We start from the raw sequence: 27,490 nt of genomic DNA on the forward strand, positions 1-27,490 counted from the left end.
AAAAAAATACAAGATTTTATTTTGAAATTGCCACAGGCAAACTTCCCAAACAAGAAAGTAGTTTTCTTGAAGTAAGAAAGAATTGCAGCCTTATCACAAGTGGCCAGGCCAGTGGGGTCAATGAAAACAAGCCTGCTCATTCCTGTGACTGGCTTCCTCTTGACTCAATGTGGTCCTTTGACATAAACTGTGTTCATATGTGGGTAGCTGTCACCTCTCTGTCATCCTCAACCCTAAAGATGTGTGAGGAGCAGCAGGCAACATGTGTCCATGACTGTGATGAAAAGGCCTTGAGCATGGGGTATATGGTGATCCACACCCCTGGGGCTGGGTCTTTCTCTGTGGGCTCCTTATAGAAGTCAGCCTGTACTTGAGCTGTGCCCCTGTGGTTCCAACCTTTGAATGTACAGACGAAAGGAAACCTAACTGAAAAGCAAGGACTCCCAGATTTTATTCATGTACCCTCTTACATAGCTGAGGGTTCAGGCAGTTTGTGCACACTGACACAGGTCCTGGCCATCCCCATACCACTATGCTTCTGCCCCCACCCCCACCCCACCCCCACTCCTCACATCATAGGCCAGATGTGCTGCCATCTAAGTATACCAGAATATTTGGGCCTTGTTCTCTCTCCCTGTGTGAGAAGGAAATAGGAAGCCTTGTCACTGACCTCATGGTCTCTCTTCACCAGGGTTACAGACTGATGCTGAGCAGGTGGAACAAAAGGGACCTGAGGAGGTGTCAAGAAAACAGCCAAAGCCTCATCTATTTGGAAATTCCCAACTGTGTGGACCAAAAGGGAAAAAAAAAATCTGTGTTGGATTTTGTATTAAGTGTAACATATGTACATGGTAAGTGCAGAATCTCAGTGCTAGCTTCAGCATTCTGGTTGAAAACCTGTCCTTCAAATCTACCTCAAAACACCTAACACGGTGCTCCATGTTTGAAAAGACTGGCCACCGGTGAGTTTGAGGAGGGTTGCCAGGACTCAGTAGTCTTAGTTCTAAAGCTATTGGCAAAAGAACAGTCCATTCCAGTGCCTGCCCTGCAGAAGTTGGAGCTGCCAAGCACCGACAGTGGAAGCAGGGGAGCCTTCAACAGCAGACATGTGCAGCTCAGGCTGAAAGGATGACGCCAGTCACCAGGCAGAACGTTCTGTGACTGGACATGTGGTACAGAGTTGATCGGAAGCATGCCAGCAAAGGAAAAGTACCTGGAGTCTTGGGAGGAAGATGAAGGCTCAAACCCAAGAGCATAGCATCTGATTCTGCAGAGCATCCTCGTAGCTCTCTGCTATGGACTCTTTCAGTGAGATGCCCTGGGATATAGGGATGACTCACATTCTCTGTCTTTTTTTTTTAATCACTGACTCCTTTGGTGGAAGGTTGCAGGCAGCATACCCAGTGTATTCTGTCCTCCCTGTCACAGACTCCTTCTGCACTAAGACACTGGGTGTCACAGACACCCAATAGCTGGATGTAAGGCATGAAGTCCCTCATGCTCTGTCCTCCAAGCTTTCCACAGAGTACATCACCAATCCCCCAGTCTCCTTCTGAGGGTCTGGACATCTGGTCTCCTTCACGACATAGCATGTGCCAGCTACCTTCTGTTTGCATGGATCAAAAGGGGCAAATTTGTCTTCCATTGTAGCAAGTAGCATGACTGTGTATCGTGTCTTCCTCATTCCAGTGTCTGACATGTCCCTAAACACTGGACCTTAGAGTCATCTGCAAGTCTTTGTCCTGTTTTTATGATGCTTTTGTCCCATTCTGACTCAGTCAGTATCTAAAGGGTCTCATTTAGATATAATGTATGATAGCTATTTAAACTATAACATCTATCCAGAGAGAGATGCACAAACAGGCAGAGTGTAAGTCGTGAGAAGGATAGTATAATTTTCTAAAGAAGTTAGATTATATTCTGAAGGCAGAGAGGAGCCAGTAAGCATTTCAAAGTAGAAATTCACAGGATGGCATGCGTGTAGGATGTGGAGAACATGGATGAAAAGTCAAAGCTGATGTACAGAGTCTGGTGGGCACCTGTTCATGTACCTGTTTATTCATTGAGAGGCCGTGACTTGGGTAGTGATAGTTGGATTCAGGAGATAACAAGAACTATCAGTTACCAGGACATATCATGAGGGGCAGATACAGAAGCAGTCTTCTAGGGAACTTATCACGGGGGCGGAGGTGCTTCTCTGTGTCTGATGAGGTCACACTCTGAGAAATGCATTGGAAGCAAAACATCAACAGTGTAAGTGGGTATGATGAACTTCACAGCTTAGCATGAGAGCTCTGCCGTGTCAGGTGTTCACACTCATGAGGACAGTCTGGGAGCCCCAGCTAGCTGCCACTATGTGCAACACGAGAGAGGGCGGTGCCGCATTTCCCAGCTCAGAAAAACACTGAAGTTCAAAATTCGAAGTGTGGTTTCTGCTGAATGTATATGGTTTGGTAGCATCTTAAACCCCCAAAGTTATAAGTTGGCCAGACATAATTCAGAAGTGCCTGGAACTGCAGGAGTGATTGCAAATTTGCAAACACTCGTGCAAGCTTTAGAGTGGGGAGTATTATGCTACAGTAGTCTTAAGATGATCTTAGACAAGATGGTAGCAGTGCTGTGTGTGAGTCTCACTAGGGGCCGAGAGAGACCTCTGCTGAAGGAACCAGGGATGGGGCTAGAGAATCAGGAAAATAGGGCTGGACAGAGGAAGTGCCAGTTCATACAGGGACATTACTGTCATTCTTCCAGTGAAAAGAATCATGATAAAGAGGGTAAATAAAGGCAGAAACTGCCAGGTTCTGGGTGAAGCTGAAGTCATGAACCCTAGCAAAGGTCAAAGGTGAGAATCAGTGTTCACCAGAGGAGGATGCAAGGTTCGTGCTCAAATCAGCCCCTGAGGCACCAGGAAGAGCTGTGTGAGGTTGGGACCCCAAACATGCAACACGAGTATGAAATGGGAAAAGGCAGGATGAGGCATAGCAGCAGCTTCCAGAAATGGCTGCCCTAAGGACCCCCTTGCAGAGGGAGGTAGAGGACTCTCTGGGCATCATCTCTCAAAGGGTGGGGGTTTCCCCCTAAACCTGTGATACGTCTGCTTTTCATACAATCAGAAAAAAAAAAGAAAAAAGAAAAAAACCAGCATGTGTGTGAAACAGTCCTTGGAATCATTTCTATGCTGACATATGATAAAGTTGCCAAACCTTTGGAGAGCAAATGTCTTTGTTACTTGTTTCTTCTGTATTGTGTGCAAAAGTATCAGAGGATGAGAGGGCTGTGGTGTGATTTTGAAGCATTGCCTCTAACTCTAACATTCTGATGTGTAAGGAAATTAATAGGGTCGTTTTGACATCCCGAATGTGCTATTTATTTTTAATTAATAACTTTATTTTTAGAGCAGTTTTAGATTTAAAGAAAAATTGACTAGAAAGTGGAGTTGTCACCCCCCCCCATTCTATCCCATAGCTCCCACTATTATTAACATGAATTAGGGTGGCGCATTATTCCAGCTGAGAAACTAACACAGAAATCTTTTTAAAAGTCTGTAGCTTGCATTAGAGTTTAATCTTTGTGTTTCAATGTCTACAGCTTTTGTCTAATGTCTACTGCCCTAAAACCCCACCATGCCCCACCCACTCTTCTTTCTTAATCTTACCTCTTGGCAATCACTAATCTTTTTACTGACCCCAGCTTTGTCTTCTACAGAATGTCATAGAGTTGGCAACACACCTGACTGGAGTCCTTTCCGATTAATTTTTTTTTTCTCCTATCAATATACTCATCATGTTTCCCTATCCCTGCCCTAGTTAGCTGTAACTGTCATCTGAGAAGAAAATCCCAGTGGAGGAATTACCGAGATTAGAGTGGCTTGTGGGAATGTCTGTGGAAACCTGTCTTGATTGTTAAGTGATGTAGGAAGGCCCAGCCACTGTGGGCAACAACATTTCCTAGAGTAGGTGTTCCTGGGCTGTATGAAAAAGCTAGCTGAATGCTGGTCTGTGAGAGAGCCAGCAAGCTGCATTACTCCATAGTTTCTGCTTCGGATTCCTTCTTGAGTTCGTGCTCTGAAGTCCCTCCTTGATGGACTGTAACTTGTAAGCTGAAATATACCTTTTGTTGTGGGCAGAGCACAGAGAGTCTTATGGAAGGATGGCAAGGGGAGGATAGAAGGACCAAGAGGGACAGGAGCTCCACAAGAAGACCAACAAAGCCAGCAAATCTGGGCCCAGGGGGACCCTGCAGAGACTGATGGCCCAACCAAGGACCATGTATGGAGAGGACCTAGACCCCCTACTCAGATGTAGCCCATAGCCAGCTCAGTCTCTATGTGGTAAAAGGAGCAGAGGCTGACTCTGACATGGACTTTGTTGCCTGCTCCCTGCAGTGGAGCAGCCTTGACAGACACAGAGGAAGAGGACCAAGAAATCCTGATGAGATTTGATAGGCTAGGATCAGATGGTAGGGGAGGAGGGCTCCCTTTTTCAGTAGACTACTTGGGGGAAGGAGACAGGAGGGTGGAACTGGAAGAAAATGAGGGAGGAGGCTACAATTTGGATATAAAGTGAATAAATTATAAAAAAATAATTTTAAAAAAGAAATATACCTTTTGCTCCCTTTGTTGCTTTTGGTCAGTGTTTCTTACAACAATAGAACACTGTTATAATGCAGTCTGTTCATTGACTTAATAGCTCATTTCTCTCTAGCACTGAATAACACACCATTGTCAGCTTTGACTGTTGTTTATTAAGCCATTTACTTACAGAAGAGTATCTTGGGTGCTGCCAAGCCTTGGCAACAGTGAAGCTGGTACAAACACTCATACATATGCCTTTGTGTGGATCTATGTTTTCAGTTTCCTTGGGGAAATATCGTGGACGAAGGTTTCTGCATCATGGAGCGAGAATACACATAGCATGAGGATAAAACGACAACTCTTCCAAAGTGGAACATGCGTTTCCACCAGTGTGAGTGAGAGCTGTGTCTAGTCCATGCTTGGGCCAGCATTCTGAACCTGAACCATTCTTAGGGTGTTCTGCAACATCTCACTGCTGCTCCAATCCGAAATTCCCCAATGTGCTGTCTGTTTACACACTTACTCACCATCTGTGCATTTTCTTTAGGCGTCTGTTTAGACTTCGGGGATTCTTTTTCATCAGATTGGTATGCATTGTGGTTGTTGAGTTGTAGGTATTATTTGTGTATTTTAGATACTAGTGTATTAGCATGTGTGTTTTTGCCAAGATTTTTTTCTCTGTGCTGGTTAGTTTTTGGTGCTAAGAACAGTCACCTGGAACAAGGAACCCTCAGTTGAGGAATTGCCTCCATTGTATTTGTTTGTGGGGCATTTTCTTGATTGCTAATTGACCTAGAAAGGCTCAGCTAATCATGGTCAGTACCACCACCCGTGGGCAGGTGGGCCTTGGGTATGTAAGCAGGGGAGCTGAGCAACCCAGAGGAACTAGTGGGCAGCACCCTCCCATAGTTTCTACTTCAGCTTCTGGCTCCAGGCTACTGCTTTCAGTTCCTGCCCGGCTTGCTTTGATAGTGGACTCTGACCTATAGGCCCAATAAACCCTATTCACCCCTGTGTTGCTTAGTCAGTGTTTTATCCCAGCAACATAGTGGCAATCTAGGAAATTCCCAAAATGTAGTTGTCTTTCCATGTTTCTAACAGTATTTTGTACAGAGCAGAAGTTTTAATTTCCATGAAGCTCAATTTATTTTATACTCTTCTATGGGTCATTCTTTTATGTTATCATTGCATTTAAAAAAAAATTTAAGTAATTTGGTTTGAAAAGGTCTTATTCAGGCCATTGTCTTAATGTGTGCTTGATTACATTACTTTGTTGATGACAAAGTTATTCATGCTACTGTAGGTTGTTGTTGATGTTATTGGTGGTGATGATGTTGGTTGTGTTAATACTGCTGGTGATGATGTTGGTTGTGTTTACATTGGTGATGATGACACTGAAGGCCTTATTGAGAGTAATGATGGTGGTGGTGATGTTGGTGAATATGACATTGGTGCTGATGACAATGACAGGGGTGATGTTGTTGTCACTGCTGTTATTGATCAGGTTTCTTAGTGGTGGAAATGTTGATGATGTTGATGATACTGGATGTTGTTGATTGTCTTGATTTCTTTCCCTGTTGTTATGATAAAAAATCTGAGAAGAGCAACTTAAGAGAAAAACTTTTGGTGGGCAAGGTGGTGTGTGCCTTAACTCCAACACTCAGAAGGCAGATGCAGGCAGATCTCTGAGTTCAAGGCCAACCTAGTTTACATAGTAGGTTCCATTAAACTCAGAGCTATACAAAGAACCCCATGGCACCATGCAGCCCAGGTGGGAAGAAAAGATACCATGTTGGCTTCCCACCATGGATGCCACTATGATATGCAGGTATGTGGTGGAGAAATGAGAGACAAAGAGAAGCATAATAGTTTGAGCACTATGACTAGAGGCAGAACTTGGGGTGATGGGGAGGGGAAGAGCTGATATGGACCCACCCCTCAACTGCTTTGAGGTAGTGGAGGGAAAGAGGCCTTCCCACTCTCTACCCATCCCCTTACTGCCTGCAGCAGGTGAGAGACCTGGCCACAATATCATGAGAGCAGAAGAACTTGCCCCACCCCTTGCCTGCTAGAGCACTAGGAAGAGCTGCCCAGCACCTTTCCTGGGGAGCATGGTAGCTCTGGCCCTGGTGGTGAAGGCACAGGTGAGCCAGCCCCAAGAACATGAGAATGGGAGAGCTGTTCCCCCTTGCTGGCGGCAGCAATTGTGTAATCTAGCAGGGGCAGCTCTGGAGAGTTCACCCTGACGATATGGATGTGGGAGAGCTGGCAGGCTTGGCAGTTACTAAGCAGTCCCAGATCGAAGGCTTTGAGTTGGCTCACTCTGACATCTACCCCACCTGTGAACTGCTAACGTTCATGAAGGGATAGATCCTACAGATCCAAAGTTTCAGGATTTCCATGGCACAGGGCAACAACAGGATATCCAAGAGGAATTCCAGTGAGGAGCCAGTCAATACTGTATAGAATAGTATAGCAGAAGCCAGAGGCCTTGAATCAGACCAATGAATATTTGCAAGTAAAAATGTGTGAACAAAAGGGTGTGCTGTGGGACACACTGTGACCAACACTACAGCTTCCACAGCTAGATGATTTCTTTTGTTTTTTTACTATTATTATTTTCCTTCTTATTTATCTTTATTGTTTGTTTTCTTTTGTCGGGGAAGGTTTTGAGGGTGCTTACAAAAGGATGGGGAGATGAGTGAAATTGGGATGCATGATGTGAAACTCAAAAGGAATCAATAAAAAGTTAAAAAAAATAACAGAGAGACAGAGGGATGGGGAAAGGGAGAGAGAAATGGGAAGGAGGGATGGTAGAAGGGAAGGAGGGAGGGAAAGAGAGAAAGAGACTGGCTCAAGGCTTAAAGGTACAGTCCTTCATGATGGCAAAGACACATCTACAGGAGCTTGAAGCAGACGGAAACATTGTATCAACTGTCAGGCAGTAAAAGGAAGAAATCGGTTCCCTTCATCCTTTGATATATGCCAGAATCTCCTGCTCAGGGAATTGTAACACACACAATGGATAGGTCTTTCCACTTCAATTAACTTATTTAAGATAACCCCAAGAAGTATGCCCATAGGCCTATCTCCCAGGTAAGTAAGTTTTATCAAGTTGACAACTGAAATCAGCCATCATAGAGATAATGGTAATATAGTAATGCTATTCATTATTTCATCCTTGATGATGTCAAACATGCTGTGTTCATGGTGATGGTGGTTGTTGAAAGGCTCCAGATGCTTAAAATGTTTTTGTTGATGATGGTATTGACAATAAGGAGTTGGGTTGTTGTCGATGTTGTCTTGTTATATGGTGGTGGTTTTTTGGTAGTGATGATAGAGACATTTCTGCTGTTGATTTAGTTGATGCTGTCAGTATCAACTGAATCTTTAAGAAGAGATTATGCCATTAATTTCACCTTTACCACCCTGTATGTTAAATCCTGTGAACTAGAAGGAAATAATTTGAACAAAAAAAAAATGTTGATTTGCACGACTTTTCTGCCTTATCTCAATCCCTTGGTTTGAGGCATTGTTGATAATAATACGTCATTAATAAAGTCATCATGAAACTGATATTTTTCTATTTTGATTTTAAATCTCAACTTCATTTGGGTTTCCTTTGCTTCTCTTTTTAGTGATAATAGCCCTTGTTGTGTTTGAATATCTGGGCAACACTTGGTTTTAGCACATGTGAGATTTATGGCCCTTGTCTTGGAGCTGTGAGACTTACTCTCAAAATCCTAAGACTCATAAAATATTAATTCTTCAGTTAGTAATTTCTGAAGAGCCTCTTTTTTTAATTTTTCATTAATTACACTTTATTCATTCTGCATCCCCCCATAAGCCCCTCCCTCCTCCCCTCCCAATCCCACCCTCCTTCCTCCCTCTGCTTGCATGCCACTCCCCAAGTCCACTAATAGGGGAGGTTCTCCTCTCCTTTCTGATCTTAGTCTGTCAGTTCACATCAAAAGTGGCTGAATTGTCCTCTACTATGGCCTGGTAAGGCTGCTCCCCCCCAGAGGGAGGTGATCAAAGAGCAGGCCAATCAGATTATGTCAAAGGCAGTCCCTCTTCACATTACTATGTAACCCAATTGGACTCTGAACTGCCCTGGGCTACATCTGTGCAGGGGTTCTGGGTTATCTCCATGAATAGTCCTTGGTTGGAGTATGAGTCTCTGGGAAGTTCCCCGTGTTCAAATTTTCTTGTTCTGTTGCTCTCTTTGTGGAGACCCTGTCCTCTCCAGCTCTTACTATTTCCCAGTTCTTACCTAAAATTCCATTCACTCTGCCCAACAGTTGCCCATCAGGCTCAGCATCTGCTTTGATAGTCTGAAGGGCAGAGGCTTTCAGAGGCCCTCTGTGGTAGGTTCCTAGGTTGTTTCCTGTTTTCTTCTTCTTCTGATGTCCATCCTCTTTGCCTTTCCGGATGGGGACTGGACATTTTAGTTAGGGTCCTCTCTCTTGCTTAGTTTCTTTAGATGCACAGGTTTTAGTGGGTTTGTCCTATGTTGTATGTCTATATGAGTGAGTATATACCATGTGTGTCTTTTTGCTTCTGGGACAATTTCACTCAGGATGATCCTTTCCAGATCCCACCATTTACCTGCAAATTTCATGATTTCCTTATTTTTCATTGCTGAGTAATATTCCATTGTGTAGATGTCCCACAATTTCTGCATCCATTCTTCAGTTGAGGGACATCTGGGTTGTTTCCAGCTTCTGGCTATTACAAATAAAGCTGCTACAAACATGGTTGAGCAAATGTCCTTTTTGTGTACTTGAGCCTCTTTTGGATATATGCCCAGTAGTGGTATGGCTGGATCTTGAGGAAGCACTATTCCTAGTTGTCTGAGAAAGCGCCAGATTGATTTCCAGAGTGGTTGTACAAGTTTACATTCCCACCAGCACCGTCATCAAAACAAAGCGACCACCTACAGATTGGGAAAGAATCTTCACCAACCCTTTATCTGACAGAGGACTCATATCCAGTATATATAAAGAACTAAAGAAGCTGAAAAGCAGCAAACCAAGTAATCCACTTAAAAAATGGGGAACAGAGCTAAACAGAGAATTCTCTGTAGAGGAATACCGAATGGCAGAGAAGCACTTAAAGAAATGCTCAACCTCACTAGCCATTAGGGAAATGCAAATCAAAACAACCCTGAGATTTCACCTTACACCCATGAGAATGGCCAAGATCAAAAACTCAAGTGACAACACATGATGGAGAGGTTGTGGAGAAAAGAGCCTCTTACTAGATCACTCCCATCCCTTTCCCTTCATGTTTCCTCCCATGGGTCACTGTTAGGAATCATGATGTTTCCTGCCTTCTCATCTGTATTCCTCTGTTCACCATGTATACTTGCTAAGGGGTCAGGGATGTCTCTACTGAGTGTAGCTGGACCACTGGTGAGAATTTGTCTGGCTGGCCTGAGGACCTGTGGATAAACACTTCAAATTCCTTCACTAACTTACAAATGCCCTGGCAGTACCGGTTGCTTCTGAATTTCTTCTTGAAGAATTTAATACCACCAATACCTTTTGTTCGTCCCACTTGGTTACACTGTGAACTTTCAGCAGGGGAATGCATATGTACCTTGTAAGTTCCATGTGAATGAAAACAAGGCTCTGAGTAGCTTCTCTTGGTTTGGGATTATTTCCTGATGCCATGATGCCTCTGTTTAAGCTAGTATGAATTTGGGAAAGATACAGAAAAAAAGAAAAATCAAAGAAAATCTATTCCACTGTTTTCCAAAATATGTCCGTAGCAAAGACTAGTGTTTTTATCACCAATAAAAGTTTTAAAATTCTCTGGATAGGATGCGCAATCCTCATTCAGAAAGGCAAACAGGACAAATATCAGAAGAGGGTGAAAACAAGGAACAAGACAGAAGCCTACCACATGGGGGCTCTGAAAGACTCTACCCAGCAGGGTATTAAAGCAGATGCTGAGACTCATAGCCAAACTTTGAGCAGAGTGCAGGGAATCTTATGTAAGATGGAGGAGATAGAAAGACCTGGAGGGGACTGGAGTTCTACAAGGAGAGCAACAGAACCAAAAAAATTTGGGGACAGAGGTCTTTTCTGAGACTGATACTCCAACCAAGGACCATGAATGAAGATAACCTAGAACCCCTGCACAGACGTAGCCCATGGCAGCTCAGTCTCCAAGTGGGTTCCCTAGTAATGGGAACAAGGACTGTCTCTGACATGAACTCAGTGGTTGACTCTTTGATCACCTCCTCCTGAGTTGGAGGCAGCTTTACCAGGCCACAGAGGAAGACAATGCAACTAGTCCTGATGAGACCTGATAGGCTAGAGTCAGATGAAAGGAGGGAAGGAGGACCTCTCTTATTAGTGGACAGGGGGAGGTAAGACAAGAGGGAGGGAAGGCAGGATCAAGAGGGGACAAGGGAGGGGGCTACAGCTGGGATATAAAGTGAATAAACTGTAATAAATAAAAAACATTAAAAATTTAAAAAAATTTTAAATTTTAAATTTAAATTTTAAATTAACCTTCAGAAAACAGGTTAGAAAAACATCTCAGGAGGCTGGTCAGCTGGTCAGCCTTCTGTTTCTGCCTTAACTTGAAACAAACCATGTCATTCTGTGACAAAAAAAAAAAAAAAAAAAAAAAAAAACCTCTTGAAATTGTGTCTTGTTGGTGGATTTTTAAAGTATCAGGCACTACAAACATTCTTCAATGCCCACGATAGACAAACACACACACAAAGAACAGCTCAACTGTGTTCAAGCAAGCCTTTCACAAATTCATTGTTCTATATTCTACTTTAAAAATAATTTCTTGAGTCTAATGCTCCAAAGATGTACCCTTAAGAAAATGTGGGATCTTATCACTTTTATTAATTTGTTTAGATTGGAAACAGAAGCCAGCATTAGTTAAGGGAGTTTCTCAGGCTAGTTTCAATTAAAGAAAATTATGTCCATTATTTGATGTTGGTAGCAAGACTTTGCTATAATTTTGTTGGTTATAATTCATGGAACAGAAACCTTCTTTATTAATATTTTAAGCAAAAGCAAGAACTTTTTAAGATAAGCTAAATCATTGTTTTTTGTGACTTCTCCTGATTCAAAGTATGATTTGGAGTCAGTCTTAAGTAGCCCCAGCATTAATCAGGGCTCTTTTCCACACAGCAATCAGAAATCCTTTCTGTGTCATCGTAAAAAGGGCATTTCACTGGGAGAAATCCCACTTCTTCAGGGAAGACACTCAGATTCCCAATCTTAAGTAAACAGCCCCACAAACCTTTTATGAACACTTGTCTCACTTTTTTTAATATAAAAAACTCTCTTTTTGATATTTTATTAAATTTTTTTATTAATTACAGTTTATTCACTTTGTATCTCAGCTGTAGCCCCCGCCTTCATTCCCTCCTAATCCCACCCTCCCTCTCTCATCTCCTCCCTTCCCTTCTCTAAGTCTACTGATAAGGGAGGTCCTCCTCTCCTTCCATCTGACCCTAGCCTATCAGGTCTCATCAGGAGAGCTACATTGTCTTCCTCTGTGGCCTGGTAAGGCTGCTCCCCATTAGGGGAAGGTGATCAAAGAGCCAGCCAGTAAGTTCATGTCAGAGGCAGGCCCTGTTCCCATTACTAGGGACTCCACTTGGACACTGAGCTGCCATGGGCTGCATCTGAGCAGAGGTTCTAGGTTATCTCCATTCATGGTCCTTGGTTGGAGTATCAGTCTCAGAAAAGACCCCTGTGTACAGATTTTTTTTGGTTCTGTTGCTCTCCTTGTGGAGCTCCTGTCCTCTCCAGGTTTTACTATCTCCCCCTTCTTTCATAAGATTCCCTGCACTCTGCCCAAAGTTTGGTTATGAGTCTCAGGACATTGGAAGAAGGAGAAAAACAGGAAACGACAAGAGCCTACCACAGAAGGCCTCTGAAAGTCTCTACCCAGCAATGTATCCAAGCAGATCCTGAGACTCATAACCTTTTAGATATTTTATTTTGGGTTTTTAATTATGTGTATGTGTGTGGGGTTGTGCATGTGGGTAAGGACACCGTAGAGTCCAGAGGAACATGTTGGACCCCAAGGATCGGGGAATTACAGTTAGTTGTGAGCCTCCTGGCATGGACGCTGAGAACTGAACACCAGTACTCAGGAAGACCAGCAAGCAGCACTCAACTGCTAGCTGTCTCTCCAGCTTTTTGTCTTTTTGTTTTCATATTTGCAATATGAGACAATATTGCAAATGAGATTCAGCTATTCATTTGCTCACTCTCAGAGCCCATTAGCCACACAGCAATCGCATATGAGCAGTGAGATCACTTTGGTGTACTCGGCCTGTGGAAAGGGGCCCAAAGAGTGACAGGTGCTAAGGAAACACACTTGCTGCATTCACAACCTGATGACACAATGCCACCAAACCACCCCACAGTACATAAGAGCAGTCTATCACTCTCATACTGGACAGAGCCTGAGGTAAGCATACGGCATCCATCATCAGGACTGTGGTGTCACTGTGTCCTATGTCACTGATGTTCAGCCCACTAAGACTGGTGCCCTTGCTGCTGAGAAGTGTTTACAGGAAGCACAAAATGATACATTAATTAATGATCAACTTTAAAAAGTATGAGTACATGTCCAGTTTTGAGGAATTTTGGTCTCTGAGTTTATTTTCCATTATCCCAATAATCATAACCTAGATTATACATGCTGAGGTCATCAGCTCTGAATGGGTCATATAGGGGATTTTAGGTCCTATGACAAAGGACTCCAGAAACAGTGCCTGGTTCAAGTAGACTCAGGTAGCATTTAAAAATACAAACGAATATCCCTAATCTAGGCTGCCTTTTTAAATGAAAGGTTTAATTTTTTTTCCAAAAATTGTTTTGGTTTAGTCACTTCAAAACACATCAATCAGACTGTTCAAATGGTGTCTGCTTTTAATCAGTCAGAGATGGCAATGATCAAGAAGAAATCCCTCTCATTTAAAAAGAGAAACAGCTGACTAGATATAAGAAGGACCTTAAATTATGAGTCTCTTTGTGTTAAGGGCTTTAGTGTGTAAGTACATACATGTAACCGGGGTTTGTAGGGATGTGTGTTTGCAGTGTATATAAATGTGTATTTATAGGGTATCTATATGGGACGGAAGGAGCTAAGTGTTCATGGGTGTATATAGGGTGTGTGTGGAGGGTAGTGTATGTACTGGGTGTCTGTATGAGCTGTATATGATAGGAGTGTGAACTGAGTATTTGGGGTGTTTATGCAGTATGGTAGTTTGAATGAGAACAAACCCATATGTTTGAATACTTGGTCCTCAGTTGGTAGAGCTGTGGAAGAAGGAATAGGCACTGCAGCCCTGTTGAAGGAGGTGTGCCAATGGGGCAGGCTTTGAGATTCAGAAGAGTCACACCATTCCAAGTCTCTCTCTATATATATATCTACATCTCTCTCTCTCTCTCTCAACCTCCAACTTTCAGATCAAGATATGAGTTCTCAGCTGTTCCTTTTGCTCTGCCATCTTGAACTGTAACCCTTGGCAACAATAAATCAATGTTTTCTAATACAAAACTAAGGCGTGGTCTGTGTGTACGGAGGAGGGTTTGGTTGTGGAAGTGTGGAGTGTATGTGTATGGGGTATAAGCTGGGGATATGAGGTGCGGGCATGCCTGTGGGATGGGTGCCGATGGGGATATGCATGCGGAGTGTGTACAGATGTGAGGATGTGGACTGGGGGTATTAAGGTAGACATGTACAGGTGTGTGGGTGCAGCTTGGGGACTGGTAATGTGGAGTGTGTATAGATGTGTGGATATGGTGTGTGCATGGGGTATATATTAGGGCCTGACTTATGGTCGGATTACACCCTGCACACTACTCCCAGCAGCTCTGAATCCACGTCCTCTTTTCTGAGAATCAGGATCTAGGGAAACAACAGGAGTAGCTGACAGTTCAGGAAGATCAAAGGATGAAATAAGGCTGGGTGCCATTTCCGTGACAGATTGTGGGAAATCTTAGGAAATCAGAAGCTGGAGAACTCTGAAGGGTTTTGAACTCTTCCCTTCTAAGGTCTCATTAGTCATGAGCGATGAAGCCCTGAGTTGTATGGATATGTACCTGTGAACCTTAATTCAAAGGCCAGTCCTAGAAAGACTCTCTGGAAGTTAGCAGCTTCTTCAGCATATCCCAAAACCACAGAAAATAGCTATGCGAGTGTGCTGAGAGGGGCATCTGCAATCAAGACAAAGGCATAGCGCAGCCAGTATTAGAAATGAGCCCTTGCGTGTCTGGCTAATATATCTCCTGCATAAATTAGAATATCAGGAAGCTTTTGTTTTAAAGCTATTGTAAATGCTGTTTTAAAAATAACAACATTTCAATAGAAATGTTAGAAAATAGAACTTTTTCCTTGAGTAATTACGATCCTTTAATATTTAGACATTATGCTCCTTTGGGAGAAATTTGGGTCAACTAAAGCACTCATATCATGCTGGTAAGCATATAGGCAACTTTGAAAAACAGTTCGGTATTATGCAATTACATTGTTTAGATGTGTTCACCATAACCCAAAGCTTTGCTTTTCCATGTATGTCCAAATGAAACTCACTGAAAGACAACCACAGGAAAGGTCATGGTTCTGGTATTTGCTAACTCCAATAAGATCTTGAGGTGACCAGTTTTGCTCTACGTGCATGAATCTCCATGATGCGATGTCTCATTATAGACCCCACCACAGTGGGGTCAATAGGTTGTAAATTAGAATCAATAGACTGCAGGACAAAGTGAAGCTCTGTTCTTATATATGTTGAGTATCTCAGGTGTTTGTTACAGGGACACAGACAGCTGTGAAACCTATCCGTACAGAGCAAAAGGAGGCCTAGGCAGTCAACTGTAGGGCCATCCAGTGTCTTGTTGATCTCAGAAAATAATGGCGTACTGAGGTGTAGAATCGATGTCTGGAGGAAAGTGGACAATCAGCATTGGACATGGCTAGACTAGCTTTGGTTTGTGCAGGATCTTGCCCTTGGGTGTGGTTTCATCACCCTATCCATCACAGCATCTTCAGAAGGTTATGTGGAGGATGGACAATGGCAGTGATTTTTTTTCCTACTTGATAGTGTTTCATGTTTCCTTCTCAGCGGAACCTCCCTGGTGTATATTGGACTGTAACACAATAACTCATAACCTGACTCACTGAATACATCTCCCGACAGTCGGCTACCTTTTGCCCATCCTTTTTCAGATATAAAACATGGTCTATGACCTGAAGTTGAGTGTCAGTCAGTGTGGGCCAGGCTCATTATCACCTCAGAAGGCTACCCACACACACTTCCGAGATGCAGCTGCGTCCATTTCCTCTTGCTCCCACAGTCCACAGGCACCTATCTATGTATCGCTTTGGGCTTATTCTTTCTCTTCCTCTGTCAGCTACTGTAAATAGTGATAGATGATGTGGGAGTCAAGGCCACTCACTCACACAACTTAATGTACTCCACAGCTCCACTTGCAGTCAGTCATCTCTCCACCATACCAAGGCCACCCTGTTCAGAAGGTATCTTAAATCTGGTGGGAAGCAGATTGTGCTCGCTTGGGGTCACAAGACTCCATGCAGTCTATGTTACATGGCAGGAATTATTTCTCTAATGGTGATAATTCTCCACCACACAAGAAATGGCCTTGCCTCAGACCTCCAGTCTTTTGTTGTGACTTGACTATGATGTGGCAATGACGCCCACAGGATGAGAGCTTCCAGCCCACAGCTTCATTGCTGATCTCTTGAGTATATCTTCAGAAGGAGCTGCCAATTCAAGTCTTGAGTGTACTGCAGCCTGGAGCTTCTGCTTCCATTTCCTGCTTCCGGTTCTTTCAGAGCCAGGATCCTTTTGTGTCTCTGGGTATAATGGCTGAGATGGTGTAATGTACATTGCGTTGGTAGACTGTCACGTGCTATTTGAAGGCAAACTTAATTTACCATACAATTTACAGACTCATTCAAGCAAAATGGGATGTGTGGCTACGGTTAGACCATTCAGGCTGTACAGAAGAGGTGATATTCTCGAGATGGGTGAGCATTTCCTAAGCAGGACATTCTGCAGAGTGCCATGCCGAATGAGAAGCAGCAGGCTCCTGACTTTGCAGAGAGTGTGTCTTCCACGTTCTGGAGTGTAGATGGATGACAGCCGTGTCTCTTGCTAGCCCTGTGGACAGTGTCACAGAGTCGATAGGTATAATGTTAACAATCTAGATCTCTTTATTTCCTGACAGAAGGTAGAAAACACAATGTAGCTCAAGAGAAATTTAAATGCCTGCTACTGTCTACTACCTTTGCAAATGTTTTTTTGTTTGTTTTTGTTTTGTACTGTTGCGGTTAAAGTCATTCTACATCCAGCACTGAAATTTCGCTGCTGTTGTGGCAGTTTCGGGAGACAGGATATTTAAGAGGTGATTTGGTCATGTGTGTTCTACCATCATGTGTGGCTTGGGAAAATTTGTCTCTTTCATGATGTTCTGGTTGCCTTATTGTGACCCTTGCCAAATGCCAAGTCATTAACTCAGAACTGTGAGAACTTTTTATCATATACTTCCCTGACTCAAGTGATTTGGTAAAGTGTTTTTCAGGATAAAGCAGGATAATACATTAATCTACCTCCTGATAGAAGACTGAGCTTTTTTTTTTCTCCTTAATTTTTATTTTATGTGTATGAGCTTTTCTTGCATGTATGTCTGTGCACATGTGCATGAAGTTTCTGTGGAAGCCAGAAGAGGGTATCAGATCCCCCGGAAATGGGGTTCTAGATAGTGTGAGATACCATGCAGAGGCTGGGAATCAAGCCCAGATCCTCTGCAAGAGCGGCCAGTGCTTGGAATCGCCGTCTCTGCAGAACTAAAAACCTCTTTATCCATCAGCTTGTGGCTGAGTTGCTCTGAGCGGTTGTTGAGTCCACAAATGCTCTTATGACTTTTTAACCCCGAGAGACTGGGAAACACAGTGGGATCCCCAACAGCTGTGATCATCCCTGAAGCCCTAGGATGAGACACTGCTTATTTACAATGATGTTAAGGTACATACCAACACGGAGGCGGGAGTTGAACTAGGTGCCCAGCGTCTTGCTGTATATTTACTAGAGGACTTGAAACAATGATAATTTGGTGGGTTTTAAGACCCAGTGTCTCATTTGTAAGCTAGCTACAGATCAGTAGTTCATGTGTCACCTGGGCCCCTCTGCCTTAACTCTTAACAGAAGAGAGAGAATTACTGAGGAATGTAAGTGGTGCTAAATAACCCAGTAATGTTGGGCTGTCCTCCCACTTTTCTAGTTAGGTTGACCTACGGAAATGACTGGCATGCTTGACCACCATGTACCCTTGTTTGGTGATTCTTGACCCTCCCTGAAAACATGAACCTCTTCCTCAATCAACAGATCTTGCATATGAGGGGACCATTGCTCTCAGCTTCCAGATCATGCACCCTCACTTCCTTCTCATGTGTGCAGGTGAGAAGTAGCTTGATAGACTCCTATCTATTCTGTCCCCTGGGGGGCTATGTTCTTTTCCCCATCTCCATAATGCTGAAGGTCAGGCCTGTTGGCTGCCACTCCAACCTTCGTAGTCTTGATGATAATTGCATCCACCTGGTTTCTGATCTTGAAGCTCTGACATCTGGCCTCTATTTTTACAGGGTTCTGTCATCTGCATGGTTTTAGTGAGCCTAATTCTGTCACCTATGCTCAGTCTGGTCTGTAAAGGACAATTCCAGAGAGCATTTATGCGTCTGGTCCCCTACATCTACACTTCCCTCATTGCTTGGTAAACAAGGACTATGACAGAACTTCCTGGTGGCCATAATCATCTATCTGGTAGGTTCTCTGGCCTTGCACAACACATCCTTTCTACCATGCCTATTTCTGAGTCCCTCAGTCTCTCCATTGATGGGTTGACATTATAACTCAGAACAAATCATTGACTTGCCCATGTCTCTAAGGGGCATCCTGGTAGTAATTGCTCCCCATCTCATCTCCCGAGGCTCAGTGTTGTATCTCCAACTCTTTCTGAATCATTTAACTTGCCTTTGTGTAAGAACTCCAGCAGGTCCAATTCATCAAGCATCACTCATAGAATGCAGTCACTCACACTTTGCTCTGGCTCCCCCAGTGCCAGTACATTCCAGCTGGTTCGCATATATATTCACCAGGCCCAGGCTGGGCTGGCTAGAGCATGTCCTGCCTTAGTTCTAATGGACCAGGGGATGGTGTTAGGAAACTCAGACAGATGCACAGTGGTGTTGGATAAGGATTAGAGTCTGCATTTCAAGTAGAAATGAATTCTGACTCTTAGCAAGAAGGATTGGAGTAGTTTTTTTGGCTCCAAACCTTCTCAGGGAACAGAACTCAAGTACTTTAGAACTCAACCCCATATTTTTGTCCCACCTATATCAGGCTTTTACTTTCCCCTAACCATAAACATGATGAGCTTTTGTGTCCTCCATAACTTGAACCAGCTCTGAAACATCTTACCACTGGGGGCATTGTCTTCTGTGTTGAATACCTTTTCATTTGAGAACTTGTAAGATGCACAGATATCTTTCAGAAGGTTTATACAAAAGTGTTTTTTTTTTTCTGACCCAGAATCAAAAAGTAGATTTGTGAACACAGTGACAGAATATTTTCAAAACACCAAAAGTAACTATCTACTATAATCTCGCCTTTCAGAAGTAAGTGGGCACTCAGGGCTGTTTCACATAAACACTGGCTGTCCTTCTCAAGGACATGTTTTCCAAGGAAGGAGTTTTTGATACAATGAATGAATGAGGCACAAAAGCCATGGAGAACAAGCAAGTGAACCTGGACTGAATATTTTAAAGTGTAAAATCTCCGTGGAATAATGGTCACTCTGGGTAAAGTGTTAGCACACCCATCACCTACATCATTGCCTGCTATTCTGGTGAAAGTTTCTGAAATCTTTCTTCCTGTGCTCTATGCCTGTAGCATAGTTGTATTAACTGCAGTCCTCCTCCACATATAAGATCCACTCATCAGCTGATCTAAGCAGCATAACTGCCAGTCTCTACCCTTTGACTTGTGTCTCCCCATGTTCTTCCCACCCCCATCCCTACAACTTCCTGCTTGGCAATTCATTTATGCATTTGGCATTTACTGTTAGAGAGTACATCACACATGTCATGCCATACTCTTCTTTTTCTATCTTGATTATCTCACTTATCTCTGCTTTTACCTGTGTTGCCTTGAATACAGTGCCATCATCCACTTTTCCAATGCTAGGGTGTGTTCTCATGCATGTGTCCATATCATGTCTGCTCTACACATTCCTTTACTGATGGTCACTTAAACATGGTAGCCCTGGCTGGTGTGTAACTTGCTACATTGACCAAACTGGCCTGGAACTCACAGAGATCTGCCTGTGTCTGCTTCCCAAATCTTGGGATTAGAAGTATGTGTCACCATTCACAGCTCAGGAATTACCTTAGTTAGGAGAAAGTTTGGTGACTGCAGGAACCATGACTGGTTCTTGAGTATGGAGAGCATGACAGGTATAATGGGAACATAAGAGACAATTTAAAGTGAAAGAATAGACAGATAACTGCTACGTACAGCAAGGCAGGGCCCAGGCTTCCGGAGATATCTCCATTCCTATCCTGTCCAAGCACTGCAGAAAACTCATCTATACATATTTACCATAAATAAATTTCAACAAATGCCAAATTTCAACAAATTTCAACAAGTTCATATGGTTCAGATCACACACTTGGACCAAAATTCAGTCAAGTTAAAAACTTATCATTAAAAGGTGATTAACAAAAGCCTTCCAATATGTTAACATATTTTAAAATGCACGTGAAAGTGTCCCCAAATCAGAGAAGAAATTACAGTAATGAGAAAACAACAAGCCCCAGCTTTGTGCTTCATGCCACACACTGTGTGCCATGTGGCTGGGACCTTTGTGCTCCACACTTTGGTGCCAGCTCCTGAAGCAACCCTCTCCAAGGAACCCTGGGCATGGACAACATCCTGCCATTTAATTGCCCCTCAGGAATGTCTATTACCATATTGCATAGCTTCGCTAACACTCTTAGTCAGACTGACTCTGTTGGTGTCCCCAGAAGGTCACCTCCCTCCTCCATTCTTCACCAGCAGTTTTCTTGTATCTCCTCCCACAATCAATTCCTGTGTCTTTCAGACTTTCCAGTCCTCTGGGAGCCCTTCCCTTTCCACTTCCAGGTATGGTCCCTCTTTAATGACTCCAGGGCTCCTCTCCACACTGAATGGCTTATTGCTGCTATTTACTCTTCCTTCCATGGTCCACAATAAGACCTACTGCCTGATTCCAACATCCCAACATAGTGTTGTTCAGACTTGTGGAAATCCACTGAAGGGTGCTGACTGGGAACATGAGCCAGAAAGTGGCTGTGACCACTTTCTTAGAATCAGTCTGGAGAAAGGGCTTGTGAGGGGTGGTATTGATTACATTGATTCATGTGGGAAGACTTAATTGTGAGCAAGACCACACCCCCTGCAGGTAATCCTAGACCATATAAAACAGAGAAAGCCAGCTGAGGGCTGCTGGCATTCATCCTTCTGTTTCCTCTATGTGGATATAATGCGACCAGCTGCTTCAAGCTCCCTGCTGTGATAGACTCTATATATCTTGAACCATAAGCTAAAGTAAACCTTTCTTCCCTTAGGTTGCTTTTGTCAGTATTTTATCATAGTTATAGGAATAAACCTAAAGCAGAGGTGGGGATGGATGGAAGGAGGCACAAGAAATGACGGCAGCAGGCTGGTTGCAGCCTGAAACCTGTCTGGTGATGGGGAAAAGAGGCTGCAGGTCCCCTTCTGGGTTTGAATGATACATGCCTGATAAGGAGCTGCAGTCCACTCATACAACATGCCTGGCCATAGCGTGAGCATCAGGCCCAAGATGTAAGAGCAATGAAGCCAATAGAGGACATTCATAGTCAGAGCAGAGGTCAAGGTCATTCTGGAAGAAGCAGTTCTTTCCAGCCTTTAGCCATCACTGTGAACCAGAGGTGTTTCAAGAGACACCATGAAGCTGGGAAGTAGCGCAGAGAGTGCTTTCCTTGCCAACACAGGGACTTGCATCCGATCACCTGAAAAACACTCATCTAAACCTTTAAAAAAAAGCCAGGCATGGTGGTGGGCTCACAGTCACAGTGCTGAGGAGGCAGAGGAGGCAGATCACAGGCTTCCTAGACAGCCAGCTTAGCCTCTTTGGGGAGCTCAGGCCAGTTTATAGACCCTGACTTAAAAACAAGGTAGATGGCACCCAGGGAACAACAACAGAGGTTGATCTCTGGTCACATGTGCACCTGCACATGTACATACATCTACACAAGCACACACATGCATGCATGCACACACAAAAGAAATGACTGGCACATGAGTACTTGTGTTTGATTCAAAGAAGGCTTACCCTGGAGCTGGGTATAATGTCTGAAAACCAATTAACATGCTTCAAAATGACTATTTTCCCCTCTGTTTGACAAGTTTTTTTTTTCCTATTGGTTGAGGAAGGGAGGCCCTAAGCAAGGTGACCAGGAGAAAGACTAAAAATAAACGGAATCATATGGCGCTCCTGTGGTATGCAGGATGCAGCGACAGATGAAGGCACAGGCTGGTCTGCCGCCTTCCCAGACAGTGGCTTCCTTCGATGGCGGAGATGGAGACAACACTATGGCTGGTTGGAGCACCTGGTGGGTGTGGCATTGCTGTAGCTGAGAGCTCTACACCGGCTCAGGGTGCTGCTCCTGCCACCCCGAGCTCGGGACACAGATGCTATGGTCTCACCGCCGTCAGACCCAGACCCTTATGCTGCTACTCTCCAAAGTGAGGGGTAAGGATTAAAAGCTGAGAGATAGTGGTGGTAATTAGCTTCTGTCGCCCTTGCTAGATGCTGTGCTGGGGAGGAATGCCGGGCAGTACCTCGATGTTGCCAGTGCTCTCCTGTTCTTTCCACAGTAGCACTCTCTGGTAATTATTTCCTTTCAGTTCTCCACACGATAATAGCCTGCAGTGATTTGAAATCTTTACACTTCGATGTTCATATCTAACACCACGCAATCTGGCTTCATTGCTCTCAGCAGTGCTACCTTGAGTGGCTGTTTTCCTCCCTGCCCTGCAGTGGTCAGTACTCCTGACTTCTATGAGGGGTGCATGTTTTCCAGCCATCACTCCTTTCCCCCCTTTCCCAGCTTATCTTTTATTAAATCAGAATAATGATTCTCGTTTTGTTTTGTTTCTGTTTTTGTTTTTGTTTTTGTTTTTAGCCACTATGACCACTGCTTACCAAAAGACGTAACTGCTGCTTATTTCATATTGTCAATGATCTTCTGAGTCAGACTTCTGCAATGAGCATCATCCACACCCCTCATGTGCACGTGTCAGAGGCTTCCCACCGGTCCTTTTCTGTCCTCCCTACAATTCTGAAGGTAGGCTATGAGCATGAGTGCCGTATGATGGCCTCACTGACCTGGAGGCCCGATTCCCATTTTATAATGCATCACAAATGCTGCCCTCTCTGGAAACACAGAGTGTCCTTTGGGGGCATTCAAAAGCTGATAACAGAAGACTGACAGTTCAGATTTTGTAAGTGATCTGAAGAATCATTTAAAACCTTATTTTTAAAGATGGCTCGTGCCTTAGGAATGTGAATGAGGACAAACAGAGGTTCTTGGTCTCCAAATCCAGTTGTCATCGGTTTTAGGCTGAACCGTATCCTCTCCACCTGAAAGAGCACATGTTGGAAGTCCTCAGACCCCGACCTGGGACATGACAGACCATATTTACAAATAGGATTGCTGCTGGCTATTGTTGAGATGGGGGTATTGTGGGAGGAGGTTTCCGGCCTAATGTGACTGGTGGCTTTTATGAAGAGGAGACAGACACGCATGAGAAGCGGTACAGATGGGCTGGCGGCAGACACTGGGGCAAAGATGCAGCGCAGGGAGATCAAGGTTGTCATTCACCTCTAGAGGCAGAAGGATCAGACCTTTTCTCATAGCCATCAAACGCAGTGCGATTTTACCTACAACAGACATGTCCAACCTATGGTTCTCAAGCCAAATGCATGTCAGGACAGCTATGAAAGCATACCAACACATGGAGGTGATAATGTCATATAGCATTATCAAAAGGTTTGACTCCCTGAGCCTTGCCCTCAGTTTCTGATCATGTTCTAGAACTATGAAACTATGCTCTAAGTTACCATTTCCATAATCTTGCTGGGGTTGACCTAGGCTCTCACCTTGGCCTCCCCCACACCTTAACTGGAATTCAGGGTGTGCTAAGTTTAAGTTGTGACTTCTTCGTTCCTGAAAAGGTGAGTCCCAGCTCTGCATCTCTTCCCTCACTAGCTCCCCTAGCTTTGTGGGAGATTTTTCACCCTTTGCTCAGTCGGCGCCAGCGCCTGTACTGAAGCTGCATGATTTATATAGCCAGTCACATTAGGCTAGAAACCTTCTTCCGGAAGAGCCCCCATCTCAACCGCTTTAATCAGCAGCAATCCCATTTGATCCTATTTGTAAATATGGTCATTCTGCAGTTATTCTCTCATGTAGTGAGCAATTCTTGAGGGTGGGATGACCTGTCTCCACAGGCAATATGCAAACAAAGGCCTGGAGACCATGAAGACTTTCACAGGCATTACTCTACGAGGTGAGATGTCTAGATGCCAGCCTTCAAAGTCTAGGCTTTAAGTGTAACATGTCAGTAGAACAAGTCTTCTCAATTCACCTGTCAGCATATGTGTGTGTGTGAGAGAGAGAGTGTGTGTGTATAAACCTGTAGTCTTCTGCTTACTGTTGATTCAGAAAGCTGATACCTTACATGCTAACCACAGGACCTCAGCCTGTTTCACTGCTGAGCAGCACTAGCTTCAGAAACCTAGAGTTGGGGTTACTCATAGTACCTCACAGCTCAGCACAGCTCATTTAAAGAAACATAGCATGGCCCAGGGACTTAAAGGTGATTTGATTTTCATTCAAAATTGCATTAGCTCTAATACTTTTTTGTACTTATTGTGGCAAAATATCTGATAAAGTCAACTTTGGCTGTCACTGTTCTGGAGGCCGTGGGACCTGGGAGAATGGAGCCTAAAAATGAGGCAGCCTAGAGTTTCATGCAATAGCCAACTTTATTCATAACCTCAAGCATTTTATAACCTGAGTGTTAAGAATGGCTACGTGACTGCCTGCACGCTGCCTAAAGTTTGGCTGTGAGTCTCAGAATCTGCTTCGATACCCTGTTGGGCAGAGTCTTTCAGAGGACTTCTATGGTAGGCTCCTATCCTGTTCGGTCTCTTCAGCCATGTCCAGTGTCTATTCTATTTGGCTCTTGAATGAGAATTAAGGATCCTTCCTAGGGTCCTTCTTGTTATATAGCCTCTTTAGGTCTGTGGATTTTAGTATGGTTATCCTGTATTATATGGCTAATATCTGCTTATAAGTGAGTCTATTTCATGTGTGTTGTTCTGATTCTGGGTTACCTCACTCAGGATGATCTTTTGTAGTACCATCCCTTTGGCTGCAAATTCCATGATTTCCTTGTTTTAAATAGCTGAGTAGTATTCCATCATGTAAATGTACCACAATTTCTGTATGCATTCTTTGGTTAGGGACAGAACCAGAGTGCATAGGAGCCCCATAAGAAGACCAACAGAGCCAACAAATCTGGGCCAGGCCCATGGGGGGCCTGCAGAGATCTATGCACCAACCAAGGACCATGCATGAAGAGGACCTAAACCCTCTGCTCAGATGTAGCTGATAGGCAGCTAGTCTACAAATGGGTTTCCTAGTAAGGGGAGGAGAGGCTGTCTCTGACATGGATTCTGTTGCCCACTCTTTAATAACTTCCCTCTGGTTGGGGGGCGGGAGGGGGCTCTGCCAGACCACAAAGGAAGATGATGCAAACAGTCCTAATGAGACTTTATAGACTGGGGTCAGATGGTAGGGGAGGAGGGCTCCCCCTTTTCTGAGACATAGGGGAGAGGAATAGGAAGGAATAGAGAGGGAAGGTGAGACTGGGAGGAGATGAGGGAGGCGGCTACAATCAGGAGGTTAAGTGAATAAATTGTAAAAAATAAAGTTAAATTAAAAAAAGAAATGCCACATGAGTAAAGTTCTCATAAGTTCAAGAGGTGCACAATTACAAGGACAAGCTGCACATGACAAAAACATGTCCTTAGAGACATAAACACATGACAATAATCAGTTGCAATGAGTAATCTGAAGTAAACTCACTCCTACCTACTATACCTAGGAGAGGCACAAAAGCACTTTCCAAGAACAATTTCAAGGGCTGAAGAAACTGAGGTCACATGACTCTTGTCTTTTGTTTTATTTTGTTTTTGGAGTTTTCTCACAAGCACTCAGAATTTTCCTCATACAACTCTATTCTTGAACTGTGTTCTGACAATAGGTGGTCATGTTAACAAAATCAGTTAAATAAATAAAATCTGTGTTAACATATACACACAGTAATCCATATCATAGCTACACATTCTTTTTGTGATGAACAATAAATTGCTGATTTTTAGAAAAATTCTTAAGGGCTGACTTTGACCCTGAAGTTTAAATTAGATAAAGGACATTTTATCTTAGGATGCTGATCTTTTTCAGTGTGTGACTTATGAGATATTTTTCTCTGATAAACATAAAAATTAACCCTTTTTCTACATCCTTGGGATCCTTACAATTTTTGATCTTATAAAAATGTAAAAGGATAAAGGTGAGGATTAGTCTTTGCTTGCCCTCTCACTTTCCAGAAATTGTAAAAGCACCTTGGGCCAGGACACCGTGGATAAGGAAGCTCTCCTCTGCTGCATCCTGGTTCTCTGGGTGTTCACTTATGAGACACCAGGAACAATAAAACCAGAGAGCCACAGATGGAAGCACAGGATTGTCTGTGCTCTCTGCGTATACAGACAGGGATTTCTGAGCTTCTGAAGAGAACTACGGCATGAAAGAAAGTGAACAAACCCACACATGGAGGAAGTTTCCCAGCCACAGTGAGACAACCATCCTGGGAGGCATAAGAGGAGACACCGTACTCCTGGCATGAGAACGGGATAGGAAAAGCACTGAGAGTTTCGGAAAAGCTCCAAACATGGCCATCAAGTTTAGACCATCTGCAGAAAAATTTAGAGTGAATGCAGCTGAGAAGAAAACTCATCCAGCAATGGATGAAGCTGAACAATGATTTAGTATGTCATTGTCAAAATTTGACTGTGTCTAGGACCACAGGGTGGAAGATGAGCCTAAAGAGATTGCAGGAGGTCCATAAACTAATATGTAATGATGTATAAGCAGTATCAAGTAAAACTTACCCCAGTACTGATGCTTAGTTGTGTTGACTTTGTCATGTTCTGGATTGGGAGCTTCAATGCTTTGGGCCTTTGCTCTCAGTATTTCTTTGAATCTTCTGTGGTCACAACAGCATGTTAAGATGCTCCCGATTCTGTAAAAAGTACAATTCAGGTTCTGATAACAATCCCATTAAAATCCATAAGACGCTCAGGGTAGCGTGGGCTTCAGGGCAGTGTTAAGTCTCCCTCACCATAAATATGGTATCTCCTTCAATTTATTTGGGAACACTTCAATTGTGTTAAATTGTCATTGTATCCCTTCATTTCGGGAATACAACATGAGAAAGAATGTTAACATAATGAATAGGGTAAAAAAAAAACATGCATGTGTTACGTTGTTATACCCAGACATGCTCACACAGGTGTACATATATTTATTATATGTTAATTCCACTCTTATACATGCCCCTCCCCTTAGCTCTCTTCCCTCTCCCCTGCTCTTAATCTCTTTAGTCTCCTTGTTCCCTTAGACAGTTCCCAATCTACTTTCATGTCATAGATACATGATTTTATGAATCTATATAAAAATCTAGGAAACACAAAT

This window comes from Meriones unguiculatus, chromosome 1, assembly GCF_030254825.1.
Source record: "Meriones unguiculatus strain TT.TT164.6M chromosome 1, Bangor_MerUng_6.1, whole genome shotgun sequence".
In the NCBI taxonomy this organism is placed as follows: domain Eukaryota; kingdom Metazoa; phylum Chordata; class Mammalia; order Rodentia; family Muridae; genus Meriones; species Meriones unguiculatus.